At 40.3% G+C, this 17,500-nt stretch overlaps 1 long non-coding RNA gene across 1 annotated transcript in view; it reads right to left on the bottom strand.

The window, feature by feature from the left end:
• Window positions 1-3,613: 3,613 nt before the first annotated feature.
• The window catches only part of LOC123504845, a 60,043-nt gene continuing 46,156 nt past the window's right edge, over window positions 3,614-17,500 (bottom strand). The window contains exon 3 of the long non-coding RNA XR_006674976.1: window positions 3,614-3,866. This is a non-coding gene — a long non-coding RNA (uncharacterized LOC123504845). The remainder of the gene's footprint in view (window positions 3,867-17,500) is intronic.

Genomic DNA, 17,500 nt, shown 5'->3' with positions numbered 1-17,500 from the left:
GAGGCGGCCTAGAATGTTTGTGTGAAGGAGTGAAATCATTGGAACATTAGTAGTTAATCATGTTTTTCTTTTCTTCCATGTCTCTTTCTTCTTATGTTTTTTTTAGGAAAGAAAAGTTTAACGGGGATTCACTCTCCTACTTATTTATTTTCTTGTTGGTTAAACTTTTTGTTACTTGAAAAAAAGAAAAGAAAAATGGAAATGTTTCACTGTAATTTGAATAGATTTTCTCTATTATTTTCTTTTCAACTTAAAGATCAAGGGAAAGAATGAAGATATTATTTTACTATGATTCATATTCATAATTTTTCCGCTGACTTATATAACTATATATATATATATATATATATATATATATATATATATATATATATATATATATATATATATATATATATATATATATATATATATATATATATATATATATATATATATATATATATATATATATATATATATATATATATATAGATAGATAGATAGATAGATAGATAGATAGATAGATAGATAGATAGATAGATAGATAGATAGATAGATAGATAGATAGATAGATAGATATTTTTTTTCAACATAACTGTACTTGAGGGCAAGTCAAAACTATTATTGCATTAATAAATCTAAACAAAATTATCGCCATTGTTATTACAATACTAGATCATCCTCATTTTAAGATCAATTTTGACTCTTTTGCCCTTTCTCTCCACAAACTCTCAGCCGCAATGATAAAATGTGGCGCCGAACATTAAATGCTAGACATGCATAAAGTTCCTCGGTGCACTATTTTGAACTGGTATTCAGGACGTAGCCTCTTTACTCCTCTTACTGTCTTGTCTGTGGTGATCACGAGGACGAGGATACCATGTTACTTAAGCTCTTAAAAGTCCTTCAACACACTACTATTTTGGCTTCGTATTTAGAGCAGAACCTCTTTCCTCCGTCACTGTCTCAAAGTTATATTCAGGACGTAACCTTCTTTCCTCGCCTCATAAACTTCACATCAAGAGAACCTACACCAAAAAGACTTAGAAAGTCATCGAGACCAGTATTCTTTAAACACTTCGGGCCCTGATATCAAAGGCCACAGAGATGATCAGTTAGGTTATCGTGAGTGTTATTCTTATGGTAGATGCAGAGATATTTGTCCCCTAAAATCAATATCCTTATACAAACCGTTCCGAAAACTCTAGTAACTTTCACTAGATTGTTAAGCAAATAAAGTTGACTTAAAAACATTGAAAAGTTTAAAATCATAATGGCCAAAGTAGTAAATGCTAAGATATTTCTTTGTTGGACTTCAATAATGACTTGTAAATTAAATGCAATTGACCTAAACCTGAAATGTTTGAGGATATGAATACGTGTACACTTGTATCTGGGACTTCTGCTATAGTCAATTAATAAAAATAGTCGACTTAAGCATTAAAAAATTAAGATCAAGGCTGAAAGTATAAAACAAGTAGATTCAAATTTCGAACGCGTATTCAGAACATAAGCTCGTCAGTCTTTCCTTCCCTTTCTCATTGTATTCTGTTATGCTCCTGACGCTTCCCTCCCCTCACCACACCATCTCTGGCGCCTCCTGAGCTACATGACAGGTGCGCGCGTTGGTCTCGGCAGCAGTGGGTGAGGAGGGGAAGTGTGTAACAGAGCCCGGCCACCGTGTATGTATGTATCAGGCAGACGTGAGGTATTAGGGACACGCTGGAAACACGGACACGAGCGCTAACTAAACCCAGAGGCGCGGTGTGTGTTTGTGTGTTTGTGTGTGTTTGTTTGTGTGTGTGTGTGTGTGTGTGTGTGTGTGTGTGTGTGTGTGTGTGTGTGTGTGTGTGTGTGTGTGTGCACGCGGCTAAGGACTATATTTTTAAACACTTCTGGCCCGCATCTTCACTTCTTTCAAAAGTATCTTATTTAAGTGACACGTATATATAAGGGTACTTTCATTGTTCTAGTAAGAGATTAACATCATTTTTACATTATCAGAAACAGAAACACTCTTGAGAACTCGGATAATTTTCTCTGACGGCCTGGAAAACAGTCAAGGTGAGAGAGCAAAGCGTTTCAACATACTGGCCTCAGTGAACGTTAAAAGTACAAAGGGATAACCTTTCAGTCCGGGAAGTAAACAGGTTCGATGAGGGATGAGTGAGTGACCAGAGCGATGCAAAATGGACACTATAGAGGGGAAGGGGTAAGGCGAGTTGGGATATTGGGGAGCATTGCATTACAGGCTTTCAGTGCGGGGGCAAATAGAGGTGATGAGGGATGGACACAGAGGTAAAGCGATGCAAAATAGATACAGTAGAGGCCCGAGCTGCGGCACAACCACCACCTGACGAACGACACGGCCAGACCTAATGAGGGCGATGAATAATCAATGGCGCTTGTCTGGGATACAGGTGAGGTGAGGTCGAGAGAGAGAGAGAGAGAGAGAGAGAGAGAGAGAGAGAGAGAGAGAGAGAGAGAGAGAGAGAGAGAGAGAGAGAGAGAGAGAGAGAGAGAGAGAGAGAGAGAGAGAGAGAGAGAATGTGTGTGTGTGTGTGTGTGTGTGTGTGTGTGTGTGTGTGTGTGTGTGAGCAGCTTTTCCTTTACCTCCCTGCAAGCAGCTCATATGAAAGCCTCTCTCTCCTGTCGGTCAAAGAATACACACACACACACACACACACACACACACACACACACACACACACACACACACACACACACACACACACACACACACACACACACAGAAGGTCGTATGTTGCTATTCTCGGAGACCGCCTCGGGACGTGCACAACGGCGGCCTGGAGGACGGACAGACGGACCCTCGACCCATCAATTTGATTAGAAGCCTCAGGCCGACACAGGGGTTCTCAGCCTAGCCCAGGCACTGCGGGCGCACTAAGACCTAGCCAAAGGCCAAAATAATGAAAGCCTACACCGATATGCGATCAGGCACGCGCTCTTCATTTCCCTCTAGTATTGCATCATTATGTTTACAATACAGTGTGTGTGTGTGTGTGTGTGTGTGTGTGTGTGTGTGTGTGTGTGTGTGTGTGTGTGTGTGTGTGTGTGTGTGTGTGTGTGTGTGTGTGTGAGTGACATGTAAAGTACTTTCTCTGATCTAGATGGATATATGAAACATGACCTTGCCCTACAGTGCACACACACACACACACACACACACACACACACACACACACACACACACACACACACACACACACACACACACACACACAGTTTTCCAGGTGAATGAAAACCACCGCTTCGTCAAGTATTATTCAAGCCGAGCCTGCGGGAGGACAGGGAACCTAGCAGGACAGGCAGCAGGGCAGGAGATCGAGCAATGTAGGATAGGGACAAAGGTCGGGGCAGGTCAGCGCCAGCAGTTGACTAACATGACGGTGCGTTACGTACAGTGACAAGCGGGACGCAGCTGGGGAGTTTTAGCGACAGTAATGTTGTTTCATCATTTCACTAACAAGGCAAGGGAAGTGCGCTGGACACCAACGCGGGGACAAAGAACACAACCTCATTACCTTCTTCTCCTCACACATTATCACTTGATTAGAGTCAACAGCATTCAGGTGCATGAGTGTTTACTGGACGGCAGAATGTCACTTACCTTGTCCTCAATAAGATAGTGTCCGCGACGTTGGTGGCGGTGGTGGTGATGGTGGAGGTGGAGGATCCTGTCCCGGCAGAGGGCACGGGCCTGCAGACAGGGGCCACTGACTAGCAAATCGCATTAACTTAAGGCTTCATTCCTTCATGATTCGAGTCATGGTGCCCCGCCGTGAAGGTGTGGCCCCGTGACCTGCTTGCCTCACTGCTCGCAACACCCACCCATTCAGGCTCACTTGCGCCATCACTGACTGCTGGGGAGAAGAGGAAATTATTAACGATACTAGAGATCAAATGAATGGAAGTACTCCCCATATAAACAGAGTTGGGGAATGGAAATGAATGAAGCTTCACTTCAATAACTGATGCCCTTGACTGTTCAGCATTGCAAAGTTGACTTCAATTAATGCATCTCCATCCATTCAAGAGCCTCCATCGCTGTGATACATTAATAGTGTTCACTTACTAAAACAACAGTGTGTATGAGGTCACTGTTTGACTGAACCTACCAACTGTGCAGCTCCTGAGTCCTGACGCATTAGCCATTTCATTCCTCTTATCTATTCATTAGCCTCTCGCTCAGGATCATTCTCCCCTCCACTCCTGTGCTGATGACTCCATCTGTGTTTTCTAGCGTCACTATCATGGGAGAACAATACAGGGACAGTGATATGACTTTTTGTTACTTTAGAATGACACATAGGCAACACACGAGTCTTAAATGCAGAAAAAAAAAATATACAACCCCTCACTAATTTTTCTCGCTTCCTTGAAAAGCACTCAGTTAGTATCCATAGAACATATACATTCATATAGTATTCATCTAACATTTAACATTTATCTAATCCCCATGAAACACTCATCTAACTTTTGTCTAACATTCATCGTACAAAATGAAATTAACACACGACATTCACTCAAATACAACGATAACAAACCTGAGCAGTCCTTCATAAAATAATACGTATCTTTCACAGGAATTTTCTTACACATCCCAATTCTTTATTAAGACACCTTGCATGAAGATAGATATCTCAATGTCCCCAGTCAGTTCTCTCTCATCCTCACTTTGGCTCAATGCAGGGGTCTTTGCTGGCCAGGTACGACCATAAGGAGAGCTCCACCTGCACGGAGCTTCAGTACAATATGAACCCAAAGGCTATTCGTTTCATCAATTCCCCTCCCATGCTTGCTGCCTGTCTTTTCATGATTTTCCACAATGTTGCACTTTCTGCTATCATTTATCAATATTTTTATGGTCAATTCAAGACTAGTATAGACTTGTTAGAACACAAGAATATAAGGGAAGGTACAGGGCCGTTTCTAGCTATCTATAGGCGGACAAGGCGCCTAGGGCCCCCAAGCCACCAGGGGGGCCCCTGGGTAGCTTGGAAAATTTAAATTTCCTAAGTCACCCAGGGGCTCCGACGAAAAATTGAAATCTAGGGCCCCCCAAACAGCATCTTGCCTAGGGCCCCCACAAAGCTAGACACGGCTCTAGGAAGGTAAATATGCCTTTTCACGATTTTTCCTAATGTTATGTTTCGCACGGTCAGCTACTTCATTGCTCCTACATACTTAATAAGAAAGAAACAAGAAAATACTGAAATCTGCAAAAACCTTTCCCAGCAAATTTATATTCCTTTCATTCATCTATCAATATTTTCAAGGCCAATTTATTGCCTCTGTGAATTTATTCGAACAGAGGAAGAGAAGAATATAAGTGGAGCTGTAAGAATCTATGAGCCCTACACGTAGCAGTCCCTATATAAAAGTTAACGTGTACACTTTCTCCTACCGCCTCCTCCTCGTCCTCTTCTGTATAGCCTATTCTTGCAGTGCCTTGAAATCAATACATCAATGGCCTTCTGTACGTGCAAGAGTTCCCACTTAGGTGCACGTATTCTTAGGGCTTTGTTCTCTCATACTTCTTTCAAGGACAATCAGCGAACCAATCTCTTTTTGATTATTTTCTCTAACCCTTGGCAGGAAATAGAGAAAAAAAAAATCACATTACTGGCATTTCGACGTCATAGGAAAGAGGAAAAGAATCCCAAAACATCACATTTTAAAAGAAGAAAAGTTAAAACCGAATTACTGGCACCTAGACATCATGTAAAACATAAAGAAAAAAAAAAGGAAAAAAAATCACACACGTCTTCACTCACATTTTCATATCATACAAATGAGGAAAACAGTTTCAAGAACGTGATATAACTGGCGTCTTGGCAAACAGTTTCAAGAACGTGATATAACTGGTGTCTTGGCTTTTCAGCTTAAAGAGAAGTGAGAAGAACCTGCAGTCTTTGGTTCTTTGGTGAGCTGATCAAAGGTATAATGTTGGCGTGCGAACAAAACACATGAAAGGTCACGCCGGTGATCGATTCTCCAGAACAAAATGTTATGCTAACCTACTTACGGCCTTCGCTCCGATCCCCGATGCGCAAAAACAGGTTAAGAATACTCAGGTGAGATTGACTTGTTAAAAAGAAAAAAAAAACTGCTATTTTTTCTAACCATTTAACTAATTACTGTCTATATAACTAACTTACAGACTAACAAACTCCTTAACTAACTGACTGATTGACTATGGAACTAATCAATTAACTATCTGACTGACTGACTGACTAACTGATTAACTGACTCACTGATTGACTACCTAAAATTTTCAATCAGCTAATTAGATATGATCAGTACTAATAAATCTCGCGGTCTGTCAGTTCATTAGCGGCATTGAATTAAGTGGAGTAGCAAATATGTGATAATGAAGACTCACTTTATAGATGCTGTGAAGGAACACATGTTTGCAATGGAAGTGACTGACGAAGAGGCAGAAGACGACATGTTTATTACTATTATTATAATTTTTTATTTACCGTGTCAAGGGGACTGGCTGAGGGTACAAAAGAGAAAAAAAATAGAGAAAAAGGCCCGCTCAATTTTCTACTTTCTAAAAAGTTAGTTATGGAAAGGGTCTCCAAAAAATCATTCCAATTTCGTTCTTGAGATGTCTTGATTCTCATCTTGTTTTTTTTTTTTTTTTCAACAGTCTATGTCGTAAGTTAGAGGAAAGGAAAGGAACATGAAGAAAGTCATAGAGTTCGCCGGAGAGACAAAAGAAATAGACACCAATCAATACTATGAGTCACGTAATTCTATCGCTCCGCAGTTTGCAGTGATGATAAGAAATACAGTTAATTGAGACACACATACACAGAAATAAAATGAGACAAATAAAAATTGAATAAACAAAGGAATAGATAAAATGAATAAGAATTAATAATCCATATAGAAGTAAATTAATATCCAGGAAGCTATGGATACCCTAGAAATCTATACCAAATAGTGAACATTACCCAAAGTTATAAGTCTATTAGTGAGCACATTGACTTATAGTTTCAAAATACTAACTTTTTATTCTTCAGTGGTCACGATAAATGCGCAATAATCACTCAAGACTAATCAAGTGCACTAATTCAGAAGACACGAGGCATTAAAGGACTCTACTAGTCAAAATCTTTAGGCTGGTCTATAATTCGTCAGCTGCCAAGATAAATGCCTAATGAAGAGCCAAATACAAGCAGGTGTACAAATTCTGCAAGCTCGAGAATGAAAAGACCTTACGAGTCAATGTTGCTGGTTTATTGAGAGGATAACTTAGCATCTGTGATCAGTCTATAGTTTAGTATCGGAACACGTGCGCAACATTAAGCCAAGTAAATTTTGTTGTGATAATTGACCAGAAATGAGACTTGAGCAAAACCCAAGCAGTCGGTATTGTTAGTCTTGTAAGCAGAAGCCCTCGCAACTCTAATTAAGATTCAGTTTCATGTCGCAGTAAGTTATAGCCAGACAGATTTACGAGCAGCCAAAAGGCACAAGAAAATAGCTCGACTAATCAATATTATCAAAAGACTAAGTGGAGGTTTTACGGAACGAATTCTATGACTATTTTGATTCACAGCAAAAAAAAAAAAAAGGAAAAAATTAATAAACAAATAAGAATCAAACTTACTAATATTCAGAACAAGATACATCTCTCTCTCTCTCTCTCTCTCTCTCTCTCTCTCTCTCTCTCTCTCTCTCTCTGTATGTATTTCTATCCATCTGGTGATTAAAAACGTTCTATCTTTTCACAGTGTCTCGCCTTCACTCTCTCCACACCCTTCCCTGCCCGCCTGCCTCTCCTCTTTCCTCCCCTTCGGTGCATCCCTCCTTCAGGAATTCTCACAAGGGTCCACTCCGCCACTCTTCCACGCTAGGCCACCCCAGTCTCGCCTCCACGCCAATCCATCCTCGAGTATTGACCTGCTTCACAGCATTCGAGTCGTGGGGTGGGTCGCGTCCAGCCGACATGAGGCGTTCAGACTTGCCAGACTTGAGAACTGTGCACTGAGCTCTGGTAGAATTTACTTAGTTTATGTATTAATATTTACCATTTCCTTACTCAAGTTTTCTATTCAGTGGATATATTTCAGCATTTTTTTCAGTGTGCAATGGCTTTCTTTTTTGGTTCAGTCCTCATCCTTGGCTCGTGAGGGAAGGAGACGCAAGATTTACTTGAGGCTTGTGTATTATTATCTTATACTCAAGCTTGAGTTTGAAGATAAATTTAGACATTTCTGAGTGCATTTGGACTTTTCTTTTATTCAGTCAACACGCTCTGATCGTGAAGACAGGACGCAGCTATGTTTCACTTGAAGTTGTCACATCAGTGTTTGCCCCGTATATGATTAGGAATATATTTGAAAGATATATTCAGACATTTTTTAAGGCATATTGACTTTTTTTATTTACTTTATAACCTCGGCTCGTAAAAGAAGGACACTGGCGAGATTTATTTGAAGTTTTGTACTGACACTTATTCTTGAGGGATAGAATTTAATATGGACATTTCTGAGTGTGCATTGTCTTTTTACTTGGTTTACTTCATATTGTCTACATCTTTGAATTCTGAAGGAAATATGCTATCAAATTTGGTTAAAAGAGTGATATAAGTAATTATAAAATTATCTTCCATTTAATTTGGATATGAAGAAAATCTAAACCGTTAATAGAAAATAAAATCGTATCAATAAAAAAAGAAACTATCTCAACATTTACTATGACTCGTATTTTTTTCTGAGTCATACTTGAGGGACAAATGCAATGGTTAAGATAGATAGCTAAATAAAACAAAGATAAATAATAATCAAAATGAAGAGGCCACTGAGAAAAAATGGATCTCAAATAGAGCACCATATAACTGGAACAGACTCAGTGAACAAGTTGTTAGTGGCAAATCAATAGGGGGTTTCAAAAGATTAGATAAATTTATAGATAGGGATAAAATAGGATACAGGTAGGTGTGTAATATGTAATGACTGCTACGTGTAGGTCTGCTGGCTCCTTACAGCTTTCCTTGTGTTAGTATGTTGTAATAAATCCTCACATAGTCTCAGTATTGACTTCCCCGATTTAGTTTACATACATTCTTGGCTTATAAAGGAAGAAAACCAATAGGCAAAATTTATTGAAAGTTCCTGCCTCACTATCTCCCCTCCTACCCCTTCACTTCATTGCTTTCGATAAAATTAATGTTGTGTTGTAAATATTTGTAATTCAACCTAAATCTCTTGCCTTAGTATGTACCATAACGTTACTGAAAAGATTTAAAAATATGATACAAACTTGCATTAGTATGTATACACAGCCCGAGAGATGCTGCCTGTTTATCTGATGTTGTGAAATGTGATGCCCTCAGATGGCGCTGGTCAGACGAACAGAGAGGAGGACTCCGAACAGTTTATTAAGTTGTTTATGTCCTCTTGTATTTTTAACTCTGAGAGAATAAACAACATCTTGAACGTATTTACCTCCTCAAGAGAGAGAGAGAGAGAGAGAGAGAGAGAGAGAGAGAGAGATTTCTTTTTGTTGTTATAATATGTTAATAAAATGAATCTTAAATCGTTTCATCTTTCTATTATTTCAGTTTTTCCATGTTTTCTTCTCGCACTAATAATGAACATTCTGATTCAATGCAGTAATTAATTGTTTGTTTCTTCGTATTTAAATCAATTTTCAACATTGTTATTACGTATATTATGATATTATGGATTGAGCCTTATATTCCGCTCCCCGGCACTCTCTCTCTCTCTCTCTCTCTCTCTCTCTCTCTCTCTCTCAAGATTACATACATGGAAAATAAGATTATACTGAATTACGAAAAGGAGCTGTGGTCTTAAGATTAAAATTATCACTGTCTTGTGTCACATATCTGAAAGCCAAAACTCTCTCTCTCTCTCTCTCTCTCTCTCTCTCTCTCTCTCTCTCTCTCTCTCTCTCTCTCTCTCTCTCTCTCTCTCTCTCTCTCTCTCTCTCTCTCTCTCTCTCTCTCTCTCTCTCTCTCTCTCTCTAACTAACACACACACACACACACACACACACACACATCCCCATGGTCTCCTCGCCTGACAGCATCCCTCTTCTCGCTCCTCCACGGCTGTTATAATGACCCAGGCTTCCTGGAGCTCAATAACACCATCTCCTTTCGTTCTCGCTAAGTCTCCTCGTCCATGGTACTTGAAAATATTAGTGTTTTTTTTTCTTTCCTCTTCAATTCACAAATGCGAGAGTTTACCGTGTTTCTTCTTATTATTCCTCCTCTTCGTCCCTCTCCTAACCTGCTTCCTTCGTGCTTTCATCCCCCTTACTGGAAAACTCTGGAAAGCGTGCTGTCTTCAATTCTTCGACTACATGTCACTTGGAGTCCTGGAAAAGAAGGACCTCGGACTGTTTTCTGCAGCGTTGTTTTCGTTCTCTCTCTCTCTCTCTCTCTCTCTCTCTCTCTCTCTCTCTCTCTCTCTCTCTCTCTCTCTCTCTCTCTCTCTCTCTCTCGCAACCTAAGTCCCTCCACCCTTTTCGTTTCTTTCTCTCTTTTTGTTTCTATTTTGGAACGCTAGTCTTTATCCAGAAACGGCAGCAGCAGTTCCGGGCATTTATCTTCTGTTTTAAGTTCTTGGGATGTTCTATTATTCTTCCTTCTCCTCCTCCTCCTTCTCTCTTTTCTTCCTCGTCCTTCTCCTTCTTAGTCTCCTCTTCCTCCTCCCCTTCCCTCCTCCTCCTCCTTCTTTCTTTAGATAAATGTAAAAGAATCGTATCTCTCTTTCAGCTACCTTATCAACCTCTGTCCTCCTCCTCCTCCTCCTCCTCCTCCTCCTCCCCCTCCATCTTATTTTCTCGTTAACTCTTCTTCTTTCCGTGTATTCTTTTCGGCAGTTCCTTCCTCTCCTCGTTGACTCGTCCCTTCCCTCCCATGCTAACACGTCTCTCTCTCCCTACAATACTTCAGTCACTCGTTGTTCCCCTTCCGTGTATTTTCTCGTCACCTCGTCTCTCTCTCTCTCTCTCTCTCTCTCTCTCTCTCTCTCTCTCTCTCAATCATGAACCGGATCTAAGAAAATTATTAGTTGCTCTCTCTCTCTCTCTCTCTCTCTCTCTCTCTCTCTCTCTCTCTCTCTCTCTAGCCATGCAGCTCCGTCTGTCACGAAGTTTATCATGAAGTCGCTCGTACTTGAAGTGTTTTCAACTCATTACTTCGGAGCCGGTCTCCAACTTGGGCGTTAAATTGCTTGCCAAACCCTTTTAAGTGGTGTTTGCCGGGCATCCAGCATCCTTCCACCGTCCTCCCAGACCCAGTATCCTGCCAGCGTCCTGTGAGAATCCTGCGAGCCTCCTGCCAACATCCTACATCCAGGAAGCTTCCCTTTGGCTTACTGTGCACTGCCTCGTCTCTACTCCCTTAGCTATTCCCTGTCTCTAAATGCCTTTAGTCCGAACTCTCTCTCTCTCTCTCTCTCTCTCTCTCTCTCTCTCTCTCTCTCTCTCTCTCTCTCTCTGAGCTCAATGAACCCTATTTCGTCCCATTAATGTCCATTTTACAACAGAGGGCATTTTATTACTTGTTTTCTCATGCTATTTATAATGATTCATGCTGTTAGTAGTGTTCTCTCTCTCTCTCTCTCTCTCTCTCTCTCTCTCTCTCTCTCTCTCTCTCTCTCTCTCTCTCTCACCACATGTTATCATTTCATTTACACTCCTCTATGCTGTCCACATTCTCTCATACCGTTAAGTCGCGTCCACACACTCTCTCTCTCTCTCTCTCTCTCTCTCTCTCTCTCTCTCTCTCTCTCTCTCTCACCACAACCACCACCACCACCACCACCACCACCACCATCATCATCAGCATTCCCCGAGCACGCCCCCCATCAATACAGCCGCCTTGCTGCCCTCACTACTCCCCTCAGATTCCCTGCCTCTCAACTAACCCTCCTCCTCTCTTTCTCTCTCCTCTCTCTCTCTCTCTCTCTCTCTCTCTCTCTCTCTCTCTCTCTCTCTCTCTCTCCTGTTTCTCCTCTTACTGATATCATTTGCTCTCACTCCCTCCTTTCCTCTCTCCCCCATCTCCCTCCCTCTCTCTCTCTCCCTCTCTCCCTGAACCATAACTCACTCTCACTCTCTCTCTCTCTCTCTTGTCTTGACCCTCCACGCCACACCCTCATTTCTTCCTTCTTTCCTTCACTTCCCGCCTGTATCACACCACACCATACGCCCTCTCTCTCTCTCTCTCTCTCTCTCTCTCTCTCTCTCTCTCTCTCTCTCTCTCTTCATTATTTTCTTTCCCTTTATGACTTTTTTTCTTCTAAACCTTTTATATATTTTTTCGTGTCGTTTTTTCTCGACTTCATCACCCAAAACTATTACGTAGATTGTTTACTTAGGACTTTTCCTCTCTCTCTCTCTCTCTCTCTCTCTCTCTCTCTCTCTCTCTCTCTCTCTCTCTCTCTCTCTCTCTCTCTTTCTCACTCTCTCATTACTATTATGACACTTCCTGCCACACACCTCATCAGTATCACCATTATTACTCACAATTACCTCATCACCACACAGATGCTTCACCACACATGCCATTCATCACAGGAAAGCTTCGATACCCGCACTTCACCACTACCTTCACCATTACTAATTACAGGTTACATTTTTTTCCTCTTCTTATCATCACTCATAAATAAGCAAGCGAGTGAGTGAGTGAGTGAGCGGTTGACTGACTGACTAATGAACTGCCAAGACAACTGAATGACTGACGAAACAAGAGACTGAGTGACTGAACAAATTAATAACCTCTCACAAGATAAAGGTTCGTATTCAGAAACACTGAGCTCTCACCACGACTGTTTTCCAAGGCCACAGAGATGATAAGCGACGTTTTCAAGAGTGTTTCTCCTGTTAATAATGCAGAAATCTTGTCACTCTGCCTCTAGAATCGTAAAAACATCTTAAAAACTCGTATTAATTTACATAAAGTCTTTTGGAATAGTGGAGGTGAAGAGCAGAAGTTTTTGAGAATAAGAGCGAAAGACTGATTGAGTGCCTAAGTGCATGAGTAAGTGACAAGCTGACTATAATTGACAGATTCAAATGACAGACTGATTTATTAGCCTTCCTAATTAACTAACTAACAAATAAGTTAAGCAAACAAAACCACTTCTTTACCACTCTTCACCAATACACAACTAAAACCACCCACAACATGTACCACTCAATCCATCACTCACCACCACCACCACCACCACCACCACTACCAGAAGCCAGACGAGTTCACAGCATTAGGCTCCCGGCGCTGCATCACAGACATAGCATTAGGCGGCTCTTGAGGCACAAAGGGCGAACTCCTCATAAGGTCCCGTGGGAATGTTAGGCCAAGGCAGACTCCAGTGTAATAACATGGAGCTGGTACTACTGCCTCCCGCCTCTCTTCCCTCCCTCCTTCCTTCCTTCCTTCCTTCCTTCCTTCCTTCCTTCCTTTCTTTCTTTTTTTTCGTCTCTCCTTTTTATTTTTTCCATGTTTTTTCCTCTAAGTCTTTCCTCCTTCCTTCCTTCCTTCCTTCCTTCCTTTCTTCCTTCCTCCTTTCTTTCTTCTTCTTGTCTTTCTTTTCTTTATCTCTTACACGTTCTCCTCCTCAAAGTTCTTCCTTCATTCTCTACTAAATCATTCCCTTCATTCAATCTCCCCACAGTCATTCTCCAGATCCTTCCTTCCTTATTTTATTTATTCATTCATTCATTCATTCATTCTCTCATTCTCTCTCTCTCTCTCTCTCTCTCTCTCTCTCTCTCTCTCTCTCTCTCTCTCCAAGTCCTTCTTCTCTTCTTTGTCTCCTCCTTCCTTCCTTCTTCCATTTTCTTAAAAGTCCTCCTCCTTCGTCTTTCTCTCCTCATCGTCCTTCCCTAAATTCCGTCTCTTTTCTCTTTTCTTCCTTCCTCCTTTCCTTGCTTCCTTCCTTCCTTCTTCTTCTCTGCCAAATCATTTCCTGCCTCGTTCTTTCTCGCTCATGTCTCTGTTGTCATTTCATTGTTATTGTCCTCGTCTTGTCTCGTCTCGTCTCGCCTGCTTATTCTTCCTACTAATGTTATTTCTTCTTCTCCAGCGAGATTTAACTTTTTTCTCTCCTTTATTTTTGTTCAAGCTTATTTCTCTCTATTTTTCTTTTTATTGTTCTTGTTATTGTTCTTCTTGTTCTTGTTTATTGTTCTTGATTCACAACTTCGACCTTCCCCTCTCTCCCCTCAATATATTCTTCTTGTTCTTGTTTGTATTGTTGTTTTCCTTTATCTTCCTTCCTTTACTACCCCCTCAACATAACAATCTTCTTCTTTCCTCCACCTTATCCTCTCTCTTCTTCTTCTTCCTCCTCCTCCTTATCCTCTCTCTTCTTCTTCTTCCTTCTCCTCCTTCATCTCTCACTCCGTTTCCTCCTCCTTTCACGTCCCCTCACATGCCTTGTCTTGCCCCCTTGTGGTGTCTCCTCTTCCTTTTCTCCTCCTCTTCCTCCTCCACTACCACCTTCTCCTCCTCCTCCTCCTCCTCCTCCTCCTCCTCCTCTCGCATGCGTACTTCTGTTATCTCTCTTGTTTCTCATCTTTTTTTATTGTTTTTACTGCGTTGTTGCCATTTACTGCTTCTACTACTACCACTACTACTACTACTACTACTACTACTACTACTACTGCTACTACTACTACTACTACTAAAGGTTATTATGTTTTAGTGATAACTCAATATTTTCCTTACATATCTGTGTGGTGTATATATGTAAAAGGTTGAAATAAACGCTTAGAAAAATAAGTTAATCTACTATTACTACTACTACTACTACTACTACTACTACTACTACTACTACTACTACTACTACTACTACTACTCCCGTGCTACTCACATTGTTTCTCCTGATAATGTGTTGTCTGTGTTTCGTTCCCTTCACATTCTTTGTTTCCCCTCCCCTGATCCCCTACAGAGCCTCTCCTCTCCTCTCCCCTCATCCTAATGTGTCCTCTCTCCTCTCCTCTCTCCCCTCATGTCAGCCTCCATCACATCCCTACAGCCATACTCTCTCTCTCTCTCTCTCTCTCTCTCTCTCTCTCTGTATATATAAAATGAGAGAAAGAAAGCACACACACACACACACACACACACACACACACACACACACACACACACACACACACACACACACACACACTGATACGTCAATTGTTTGTGTAGTCTTGGAAAACTTCAAATTCCTACCCCAGTATATACAAGGAAGCAGCAGTAATAAGCAAGCAAGCAAGCAAGCAAGGAAGGAGGGAAGTAAGTAAGCCAATAGTAAGTTTTGGGGGAAGCAAGCCTTGTGTTGTTTCAAGTTTCAAAAACCCAAATTCTTCATCTATTCACTCAACGCAATCTTCCAGACAATTATTCCTTCTCTTTCAGTCACATTACAACCCCCCCTCCTCATCATCTACATTTACATACACTTGGACAGTCTTTCATTTACAATCTCAACTTGAAATTCCACATCTCTAGTTGTAAACAGCTTCCATGAAATTAGACGTTCTGAGTCACTTCACTAATAGTTTACCTTCTTTCAATGGTTTATTCTATACAGGGCACTTATCGTTCATGTAGGGAGTACTGTTTCCACGCATAGGAAGATTCAACTAACATAAATAGTGCTAAACAGTTTTCAGTGAAAAGATTTTCATCTCATTAATTTATCTCTTGTAACAGTCTTTTTTCATTGTGTCAGTCATCTCCGCATCACCTTCACATCTCTTACTATCCTCTTCTTTTATTTTCAGTGTTAATGACAGCACTTCTGAACTTGCTGACTACATGTCAATATCTCCTTCCCCCTCTCACGTTCTCGCTGCACAATTTTTTTTTTTTTTTTTATCTACTCTCATCCTTATTCTGTCCAACCTAATACAAATTTTCATCCCTTTAAAGTAAGTTCTGTAATATTTATGAACAAGCAAGCATGTGCATAAGTAAAAAAAAAATATGTAGGTCAGCAAATAATTAAGCGAGTAAGTAAGCAAGCAAGTATTCAAACAGGCATTAAAATCCACCATTTTTATCAAAATGCAACATAATTTCCAGCCAGACGAGAGAGGCACGTAAGACAGCAAACTCAGTCGAAGGAACCTTGAACCTTTCGTGAGTGTAAAAGACGTTGTGAAACTGCAAATCATTCAGCGAGGGGTGACATTGCTGATCCCTTCCTTGCGTAATGGGTCTGAAGTAGAAAAGCCTGACACAGTTAAACACACACTCAAGGATATTCCTAATCTTTGTCAACTCTCGGATCGTATTGTGAAATATTGCTCCTCCGCCAGGATAGTTTCCAGAAGTCTAAAAATTATTGATGTAGTTCGCATGAGTGTTTCATTAACAATGCTGAATCTTTGTTAGATTATTACTTAAATCATGAAAACCCATTTGAAAACTTTATTCACTTTCAAGACAGTTTGTTACAGGTATATGATTCTGGTTTATCATTTCAATCATTAAATCATGCTTGAAAATTTTAATAACTTTCGCCAGAACCTATTGTAGATACAGGATCCATGTTGAATAGTATTTGCAATCATGAAACACCCTATATTAGTTCAAGAACTTCTACTACAGCGAGTTAAAGATGTAAAATCTATGTTAAATCACCACTGCAACCCTGAAACGCCCTCGATAACTTCATTTACTTTCACTATAGTCTGTTAAAATACAATTTTTATTGTTGACTTACCTATGCAATTAAAAAGAAATACGTTTGAAAACCTCATTAACTTTCACTGCAGCTAATCAAACATGATTAATCCTTGTCAGATTAGCATTTCATTAACGAAAACCTCAACAACTTACACTATAGTCAGTTCAAGATGCAGAATCCTTGTCAGATTAACAGTAAAATAAGAAAAGTGAAAAAAAAAGTTTTTCACTATATATACACCAGTTAAAAGCATTTGAATATATGAAATTGTCGTTGCAGTCATGAAGCATTTTTGAAAATTTCAATAACGTTCACTACGGTCACATAAAGATGGATAGCCTTTCTTGAATTGCTAGTACAGCAAAAAAAAAAAAAAAAAAAAACACGACTGAAAAGGCTCAGTACCTTCTTCTACACACACCCAGTTAAGGATAGAAAAGAAGTAATCGAGTGAGACACCGAAATGTTTGGTATTGCGGCGCTTAATCTGATCCTTTAAAGATTCTGAAGAGATTTACATGTTGAGGCAAATAAGGTGTTTTCATCTGATGTCATTTGCCAGACGAGCACCAACGGCACGACGCTAAGATGAAGATATTGAGATTTCTTTGAGCTAACGATACCATTACGGGAGGGGATTGGATCTCATTTGCAGACGTCGTAGGGTTTGAAGAGAAAGATGCAAGATACGAGTGTAGATAGAGAGTATTTCTCAAATCAAATTGTCATTGCCACCAACAACCAGGAAATATAAAGATAATGTTTTTTTCTTTTCTTTTAACGTTTCTCTTTTTTTCTTCTTTCTTTCTTTATTTCTTCTT

This window comes from Portunus trituberculatus, chromosome 17 (assembly GCF_017591435.1).
Source record: "Portunus trituberculatus isolate SZX2019 chromosome 17, ASM1759143v1, whole genome shotgun sequence".
NCBI classification, from domain to species: Eukaryota; Metazoa; Arthropoda; class Malacostraca; order Decapoda; family Portunidae; genus Portunus; species Portunus trituberculatus.
The sequence above is the reverse complement of the archived record's forward strand: the minus strand, read 5'-3'. Positions and strand labels throughout refer to the sequence as shown.